Source organism: Panthera uncia, assembly GCF_023721935.1.
Source record: "Panthera uncia isolate 11264 chromosome A3 unlocalized genomic scaffold, Puncia_PCG_1.0 HiC_scaffold_12, whole genome shotgun sequence".
NCBI lineage: Eukaryota > Metazoa > Chordata > Mammalia > Carnivora > Felidae > Panthera > Panthera uncia.
Window position 1 is genome coordinate 33,419,521 of NW_026057579.1, and position 8,513 is coordinate 33,428,033.

Sequence of the window (8,513 nt, forward strand, 5' to 3'; positions counted from 1 at the left end):
TCTGTGTGTCCGAATGGGTTACATACAGCGGGTGCCATACGAATGCGTGCGTGTCTGTATGTATCCCATACAACAGACGCCTTACGTGTGCGTACAGCAAATAGACACATCAATGTCAACATTCGATGGATCTTTCAAGGCATCAGAGTTTAACTTACTGGGATCCCAGTTGAGAAGGGCCGTCCGGGGTGTGCACACCCACCTTTCCGGTCTGGAAAGTCTGCTCGAGGCCTATCCCGGGAACACGTGACCAGCTCCTTTTGGGGCCGCCGCCCTGGGGCTCACACTGTGGCCTCCAGTAGCTCCTGTGTCCCAGGTCTGTCCTGGCTTCCCTCTGTACCCTCTCTCCTGCTCCGAGGGCCCCTCCCTGACCTCCTCCCCAGCTGCGGCCTTGCACGCCTAGGTCGCCTCAGCTCTTGCCCTTCCAGGTTTTCTCAGCCGCTCGCTCTGTGGTTCCTTCTCGCTGACCGCAGGGGATGGGGGGCTACTTGTCTAGCCCTTAGGAAACCCCGGCCAGCAGTCGGAGAGGCATTGCCTTCTGAACAGCAGCGGGAAGAGAGTTTCCTCCTGGAAACAAAATAGGCCTGTTTCTATTTCTATAGTGTGTCGTTCCTTCTGTTCTAAAGAGTGACCTAGCAGAGACCAGGGAAGGGCCTTCTTCATACTTTGCTTTTACCCATTTGACGCCCACCACAAGTGGGTTACACCATCACATACGGAGAAGATTTAAAAGATACATTTCAAAAACTAACTTAGCGCCTAGGCATAAGGGATTTCTGGTGCCTTGGCCTGGGAAGAGGCTACACGATGCGTCTGAGCTCAACTTGGCTATCTGAACGTCTAACACGTAACTACCACTGGCTAAGGTGCTAATTACAGTATGTGTTTTCAAAATATTTTGTGCACACCAATGGATCCCTTATTTTTCATGGTCCAGGCACTGAATCTCAGCTTTACAATGGGGTGTGTGGCTGAAGGAAGGACTTTGGGGCAAAATTAAAACTAAACTCCCAGTTTCTTTTTTTTTTTTTTATGCTTATTTATCTATTTTGAGGGTGGGGAGGGGAAGAGAGAGAGAGGGAGAGGGAGAGAATCTCAAGTAGGCTCCACGTGGTCAGTGCCGAGCTTGATAAGGGGCTCAATCTCACGAATCTTGAGATCATGACCTGAGCAGAGATCAAGCGTCATACATTTAAGCAACTGAGCCACCCAGGTGCCCCTAAACTCCTGATTTCTATCCAGACATTTAGATCATATCTTGAGATGTAAAGTACCTTGAACTTCCTCAAGAAAAACGCCTTACTGTAAGGAGAATGCTCAGAATTTCTATTTGTCTGCCTGTCTCATGGGAAAGTAAATAGCCTTAACCATGAGAAGCATATTTCATGCAGTATCGTAAGAGTTCATCAGAGTGATCTCTTTAGATTTCTCAAAGGTTGGTCAGAGTGTCACACGTCCTTGTACCTCTGAAGTCAAAGTTGACGGCATAGCCAGGAGAATGTGAGGCTTCGAACGTCTTCCCAGCTAATGATGGGTTTGGGGACCCAGACTAAAAGGTGCTGCCTTATTTAGTAGGACTGAATATTGACAGAAAGGCCAATTGGACAGGGCTGAACGCACAGTCCTGAGATGAAAGCATTCTGTTCTGCAAACAGGTGCTGTTAATAAAATGACACGGGCAGGACGGCAAGTCGCTGAAGGATTTCATGCAATCCAAGAGCCAGAGGGGCCCCTCAAGATCACGGAGCGCTGAGGACATGGGGTTCAGCCTGGTGAGCCGCAGGGCCGTGGGGGAGAGCTGGGTCCCCGGAGCTGTCGTACTCAGCTCTGGCTGTTGCTCGGCGGCTTCTTTCCTGACTGCCAGCGGCGTCCAGAGGGGCTGCGGACAGTTGCGCCTCCTCCGATCACTCCGATCCGCCGTGAGGAATCACGGTGGAGGCTTGTCCTTTTCCGGGCTAACTCTCCCACTTCCTGACTCATGGCCCCTGGGAGGTGCGTCACCTCGAGGGAGAGATGCTCCTGCAGATGTCTGGGTAAGTGGAATTATCGCCAACTCCTCCTGTGGCTTTGGCAGGTCACATGACCTCTCTGGGCCTCAGATCCTTTATCTGGAAGTGAGGACATTGGCTTCAAGACCTTCCTCCAGCCCTCCAACCTGCACTTTCTAGAATTTCACTTTGCACTTTCAGTCGGGTCGGCCTTCCTCCACAGGCAAGCCAAGAAACAATGGGCAGCAACAAGCCGAGGCCGGGCCCTGGTTTAGGAAGCCTCCGGTTTCATCCATTACCCTAGATGGGGTGTGGAATTCTTGAGGCAAAGGCATTTCTTTCATTTTCCTGTGCCACGCAGTACGTGGGGTGGGAGGCAGGCGTGAGCTCCCCGAGATGGACAGTGGGTGAGCACCATCAGCCCACGGTGCTCCTCCCTCATCCCCAGTGCTCCTCCCTCATCCCCAGTGCTCCTCCCTCATCCCTGATGCGCCATCCTCGTCCCTGATGCTCCATCCTCATCCCCGGTGCTCGCCCTCATCCTCGATGCTCCGCCCTCATCCTCGGTGCTCCTCCCTCATCCTCAGTGCTCCTCCCTCATCCCCTGTGCTCCAGCCTCATCCCTAGTGCTCCATCATCATCCTCAGTGCTCCTCCCTCATCCCCAGCCGGGCAGGCCTGCCATGGCCCCGGCCTCTGATGCTGGGCCCTGCCCCTGGGCTCTGTAACATTACCGCCTCTCTCCTCCGCCATCTATGTAACCGGCTCTGTGCACTGAATTCTCTGCTTTAAATAATCAGAGCTGTTTATCTTCCTGTGGGCCCTGACTGATAACACCAGATGGCCACAACGTCCCTCCCTCGCGGATCCAATGCTCTTTTCTTCTAGAGTCCTCTGTTCTCCATGCCTGCCCCCGCTAAGTTGATTGGTCTATGGGCAAATCACTTCTGTATGTCTTTGGTGGGCTTCAGTTCCTTCCCAATGTAAGAGCTCTTCACCTGTAACTAATCCTTAAGGCTCACCTGGGGACTTGTATGTATGTATGTATGTATGTATGTATGTTTATTTATTTTGAGAGAGAGAGCATGAGCAGGGGAGAGAGAAGGGGAAAAGGAGACGATCCCAAGCAGGCTCTGCACTGTCAGCACAGAGCCCGATGCGGGGCTTGAACTCACGAACCCTCGAGATCATGGCCTGAGCTGAAATCCGTAGTCGGACGCTGAACCGACTGGGCCACCCAGGCGCCCCTCACCTGGGAATTGAAAGTCACCATTGGGTCCGGCGATGGGGGTCAGGCTGTAGCTTGCACAAGCGTGGATGGCCAGGAGGGTTTGTTCAAAAGGCAGGAATACAGGCACAAAGCCTGAAGACTGTGGGGCAGATGGTCTGGGGCAAGGCCCAAGAATCTGAACCTTCTAGGAGATTCTGCTGCCCTTTCTAGTGACCTAGTGACTCCAGTTTATATGACAAGCCACTAAGGCTGCCAGAGTGTCTCAGAGGGAGCTGTGTGGCTCGGCTCGTTTATGCTTTGCTCTTTGGCCCAGCAGTGCTGTGATGTGTCAACTACATTTTTTCTTTTTTCTTTTTCTGATTTATTCGTTGTTTAATTTACATCCGAGTTAGTTAGCATCTGGTGCAACAATGATTTCAGGAGTAGATTCCTTAACGCCCCTTACCCATCTAGACCATCCCCCCTCCCACAACCCCTCCAGTAATCCTCTGTCCGTTCTCTATATTTAAGAGTCTCTTATGTTTTGTCCCCCTCTCTGTTTTTATATTATTTTTGCTTCCCTTCCCTTATGTTCATCTGCTCACTATCTTAAATTCCTCATATGAGCGGAGTCATATGATATTTGTCTTTGACTAATTTCACTTAGCATAACACCCTCTAGTTCCCTCCACGTCGTTGCAAATGGCAAGATTTCATTCTTTTCAACTACATTTTTTCTTACTCTTCTTTGGATTCTAGCTCTGATCAAGTTCTTAGTTTCAAGCAAACAGAACGCAACTCTAGCTAATTCAGGTAGAACAGAACTTTATTGGAAGGCTGTTGGACAAACTCACAGACTCTCCAGAAGGACTGGTGAACCAGACTCACAGGTCACACAGCCAGAACCATATTCATGCTGCAAAGCGCTGCTTACCTTTCCAGAACGCCACTGATCCTTGGCCCTGGCCACTGGCCACACGTGATGCCGCCGTAAAGGTGGGAATTTTACGTCACTGTTAGCCCTCGGGATCCAGCTGCATTCTGCCTGTCGGTTTACTTCCATCCAGCCATTCCTGTCCCACATCTGACCCATCATATTTGGAACACTCCCTATGCCCCCACCCTGCCCCTTTGCAACCACGAGGCATTGTACGATTGGATGCTATTTGAATGAAATTGTTTCGTTTTTAAATTTTAAAGCATTTAAGAAAAAGGACCTATAAAAGGAGCATGATTTAATGAAGTAGAAGTTATCTGTTCTCCCTCGTCTTAAATAGATTTATTGCGCTCTGGCCACAGGCATGACAAAAGCCAGCAAGATGGAGACTGGTATCCATGAAGAGAACAGCTCATGTCCAAACCTCATGGGAAAATCGATCAGATGCAATTTTTAACTAATTGATGAGTCGAAAGTCCATTCATTAAAACACACTCTTATCGATGATGATGGAGTCATAAAATTGCAAAAGCCCCAGGAGGAGGGGAGAGAGCCACTGTCCCTGGAGACCACGGGCGGCTCTTAAGGTGGCTGCCTGCTGAGCCAGGCCCAGGGCAACTTCCTGAAAGCCTTGGGCAGGGGAAAGAGCCTGGGCTTCCGGGGCAGAACAATCCTCGGTCTGACTCTCAGGTGCACTTAAGTGAGCGTACCCAACACCTCTGAGGCTCTTCTCCTGCACGTGGGTTAAATGCAGGGTATCTTTCTGTAATATATATAAATGCTCCTGCAGAACAGAATGTCCAGGGATTCAGTAAACATCTGCCTATAATCATTGCATCTTGGGGCTGAGTTGAAAAGGGAAAAGGAGGGGTCGGGCCATCTGTGAGAGATCTTCCCTACAGGCTGTCGTTAACGTTCCCGCCTCTTGGAAAGGAGATACCAAATTCGTACTGAGGGTTTGGGGTTCAGATCATGCCAGGACAAAAGTCACTATACTGGTCAGCGAGACTTGGCTCAGAGAATGCTCATGTGTACTAAAAGTGAGTTAAAGCAGCTGAGCTGTTAGCCATTAGACATGCTCCGGTGTTCTGATAGGGCCTTTAGGACAACGGTGCTGGTGGGGAGCCTCCTTCTTGTCTTTCTCTGTCCAGCCTATGGAGTCAGTCCTCGAGAGTCGGGGAGCATCTAGAGCCATCCTATGGGGCTCCCCCGGTGCCTGTGCCTGGTCACTGCCCTGTGATATTCAATGCGTGAATAGTAGATGAAAGGCACCCCAAAGCTAGCCATTTATGGTAGAATTTTCTCGAATGATTTGGGATGACCAAAGGGAATGATCAGTTCTGAATATCGTGCCCTCAAACCCGCTGTGAAGATGGTTTTCTCTCTGCAGTTTGCCCCCTCTTGATTTCTGCATCTTTTTTCCAGACAGCATTGGGGCACAGGTGGTCCACGCAAGCTGACGGCTTTTCCTCCTTTTCTGGGTCCTCCAGGAGCTCTCCTCTCAGCCTGGGGACCTGAAGGGACACCCGTCTCTAGGCTGAGTGACAGAGCCCATCGCTGGCGCTTCTCTGGATCTGGACAACGTGGCCCTCCCCGTGGTCCCTCCCAGGGGCTACCAGGGCCACAGCTGAGGCCAGCTGCTATGGGACAGAAAACAGTTTGCCTCAGAGGCCACTGGAATCTGTCTCTTGGGGGGGGAGGCCTCCTAGAGCCACACTCGAGGTCAGCACAGCTGACCATTCAGTTGAGCCTGGAAATGACCTTCGCAACTCTGTCCCCAGCTGGCTGTGTGATCCTGGCCAAGTTGCTCAACCTCTCTGAGCCACCGTTTCTTTAGCCATAAACTAGATTTCAGAGAGACGAGGCTCAGAGCACTGCAGAGGTAGAAATGCTGAGCCCAGCTCACCCCCTCCTCACGGATCCTGAGTGGGGTTCTCACTGCGGGCTGGGCTCCTCTCCTTGCGAGCACAGAACATTCATTGTTTAAAATTTTCTCGATTCAGCATCCCCTCCGCACACATCCAATCTGCACACTAGAGTATACGCTCCATGAGAGTAGGGCCATTTTTGGCACAGCTTTGGCCGCTGCCTGACCTTGGGGCTCTGGATACTTGTCTGCTGAACAGACAAATGTGTGGGCCCCTTCCTTTGACTAGCTTGGCCGTTTCCCCACCCAAACCCGCGAACTGGCCGTCCACACCCACGGCCTGTCCCCACGTGCCAGCCGTAGTTCCGGGCCTCCAGGTGGGTTAGCCCGCTGATCCCCGCTCCAGCCACCATGAAGTGGGTGCTCCTGTTCCCATTCCACGGATGAGAAAAGTGAAGCGCAGGGATGTGAATTCGATTGCCCTCAATCACACAGTCTGTAAGCAGGAAACCAGGATTAGAATGCCTGCCAATCATTGGGATTTTTACCTACTCCGCTCTGGATCCAGAGAGGTCAAGTTTATGACCCCAATCACTAGTTGACCCAAGCTGAATCCCCCTTCCCCTCGTCCTCCTCCTGCTGTGGGTCGCCTAAGGATGGGGTTGTACTGGAGGGCGGGGGGGGGGGGCAGTGCCGGGCGTTGGGTACACTCTGTCCAGCCCCTGACAGGACCAAGAGCTAGTAGGCTGTCACCAGAGTCCCTTCAACATCCAGTGGGACTGCCCTAGAGATGGGCAAGTGGCCCTGGGCGCTGTGCCCCATCAGCGTCACCTCTCTTCACAGGCAGAACCTGGCCCAGGATGTTCTTCCCGAGGAGGGGCTTAGCTGGGTGGGTTCTCGACAATCACAGCCAAGCAACCAGGGAACCCCCTCTGTTTCCAGTCAAGCCCTCAGCAGAGCTGCAGGAGCAGTGAACACGGTGGCGGAGGGTCCCAGGCTTCCCCTCCCCGGCTTCTCCCTCCCGTCCCGCTGCTAGAAGGGAGGGTGGCGGCTGTCATTCCCGGCAAGTTCAGCGTCTCTGCACATCTCCGTCCTTGAAAGCCGGTCCGGCCTGGGGTGCGGGCAGCTTCAGAAATGCGCGGGATGTCCTCGATGCCAACTCGACCCCCCCCCCCCCCCCCCCCCGGCTACCGAAACTCACATCGACCGTGGGCACCGGCATCCGTGGAGAATAGCTGGCAAATTTGTACTCGTTTTGCACCATTTGTACTCGTTTTGCACGGGGCAAGAGCGCTCTGGGCGGCAGCTGTGCCCGGCACGACCGGGAGCGTCTCAAGCACGTGCATGTTCGCTCTAGTCGTCGACTGCTGTTCACCGGCTGTGTGGTCTCAGACCCCTCGTCTCATTTCAAGCCTCAGATCTCTTCACCTGCACAAAGTGGATAGTGAAGTTCCAACCGTGCAGGGCGCCAAGTTGCAATGGTGACTGTGAAGGGCTCAGCATGATGCCTGGCGTGTGAAGCGCTTTGGAAATTTTTACTGTTTTTGAACACTTACTTGTGCTTCCGTGTGCCAGGGCCCAATGGGTGCTGGGAAACAAGTGCGAGAGACAGGAGCTGGGCCCTTCGTGTCCCGGGCGATCGAGTGAGGGAAGAGCCCACCCACGGCGGCAAAGTCAGGCGTCGGGGCTGAGGGAGCCACCAGCTGCCTGGAAAGGTCAGAAGGTCTCTGGAAAAGGCGACCGTGGACCCGGGGCCTGTGGGTGAACAAGAAACTGTCCTCCTGGTAGACCAGACAGCATGACCTGGAGATCAGAGCTCCCAAGCCTTACCCCCACCCCCACCCCCACCCTCACCCCCACCCGCTCTGGTCCCCACCCCATTCCTGGGTCAGGCCAGAGGAGGGGAGCTGGGAAAGGACGAAAGACCAGACCCTGAGGGCCACCTACCTTTTAGAAGCTGATTGTAAGGGAGTTCACAGAGGACACCGAGACAGGATGAGTGTGGGGAGAGAATCCTGCCTTGGGGCCTGGGACGAATCTCTAGGAAGAGGACGGGAAACCAAACGCTGCCAGGATGCAGGCTGGGTGAGCATGGAGACGGTCTTCCCATTTTAGGATCTTCAGTGAGGAGGGGGCGCAGAACTAGATTGCTGGGGCCTGAAGAGGGGTCAGGGGTTCTGGGGAGCAGAGTCAGTGAACACAGGTGCTGCCAGGGGGGCACAGGGCAGATGGGACCCAGGGGAGAGCAGGGAGTGGGCAGGAGGGGCAGTGGAGGTGGGGGCAGAGGGGTGGGCAGGAGGGGCAGGACAGGTGGGAAAACAGGGGAGAACAGGAAAGTGGGCAGGAGGGGCTGAGGAGGTGGGACACAGGGGGCAGGGGGGTGGACAGGAGAGACAGGGGAGGAGGGACATGGGGAAGGGGTGTGGACAGGAGGGGCAGGGCAGGTAGCACACAGGGGGGCAGGGGGGTGGTCAAGAGGGGCATGGCAGGTGGGACACAGGGGGCAGGGGGG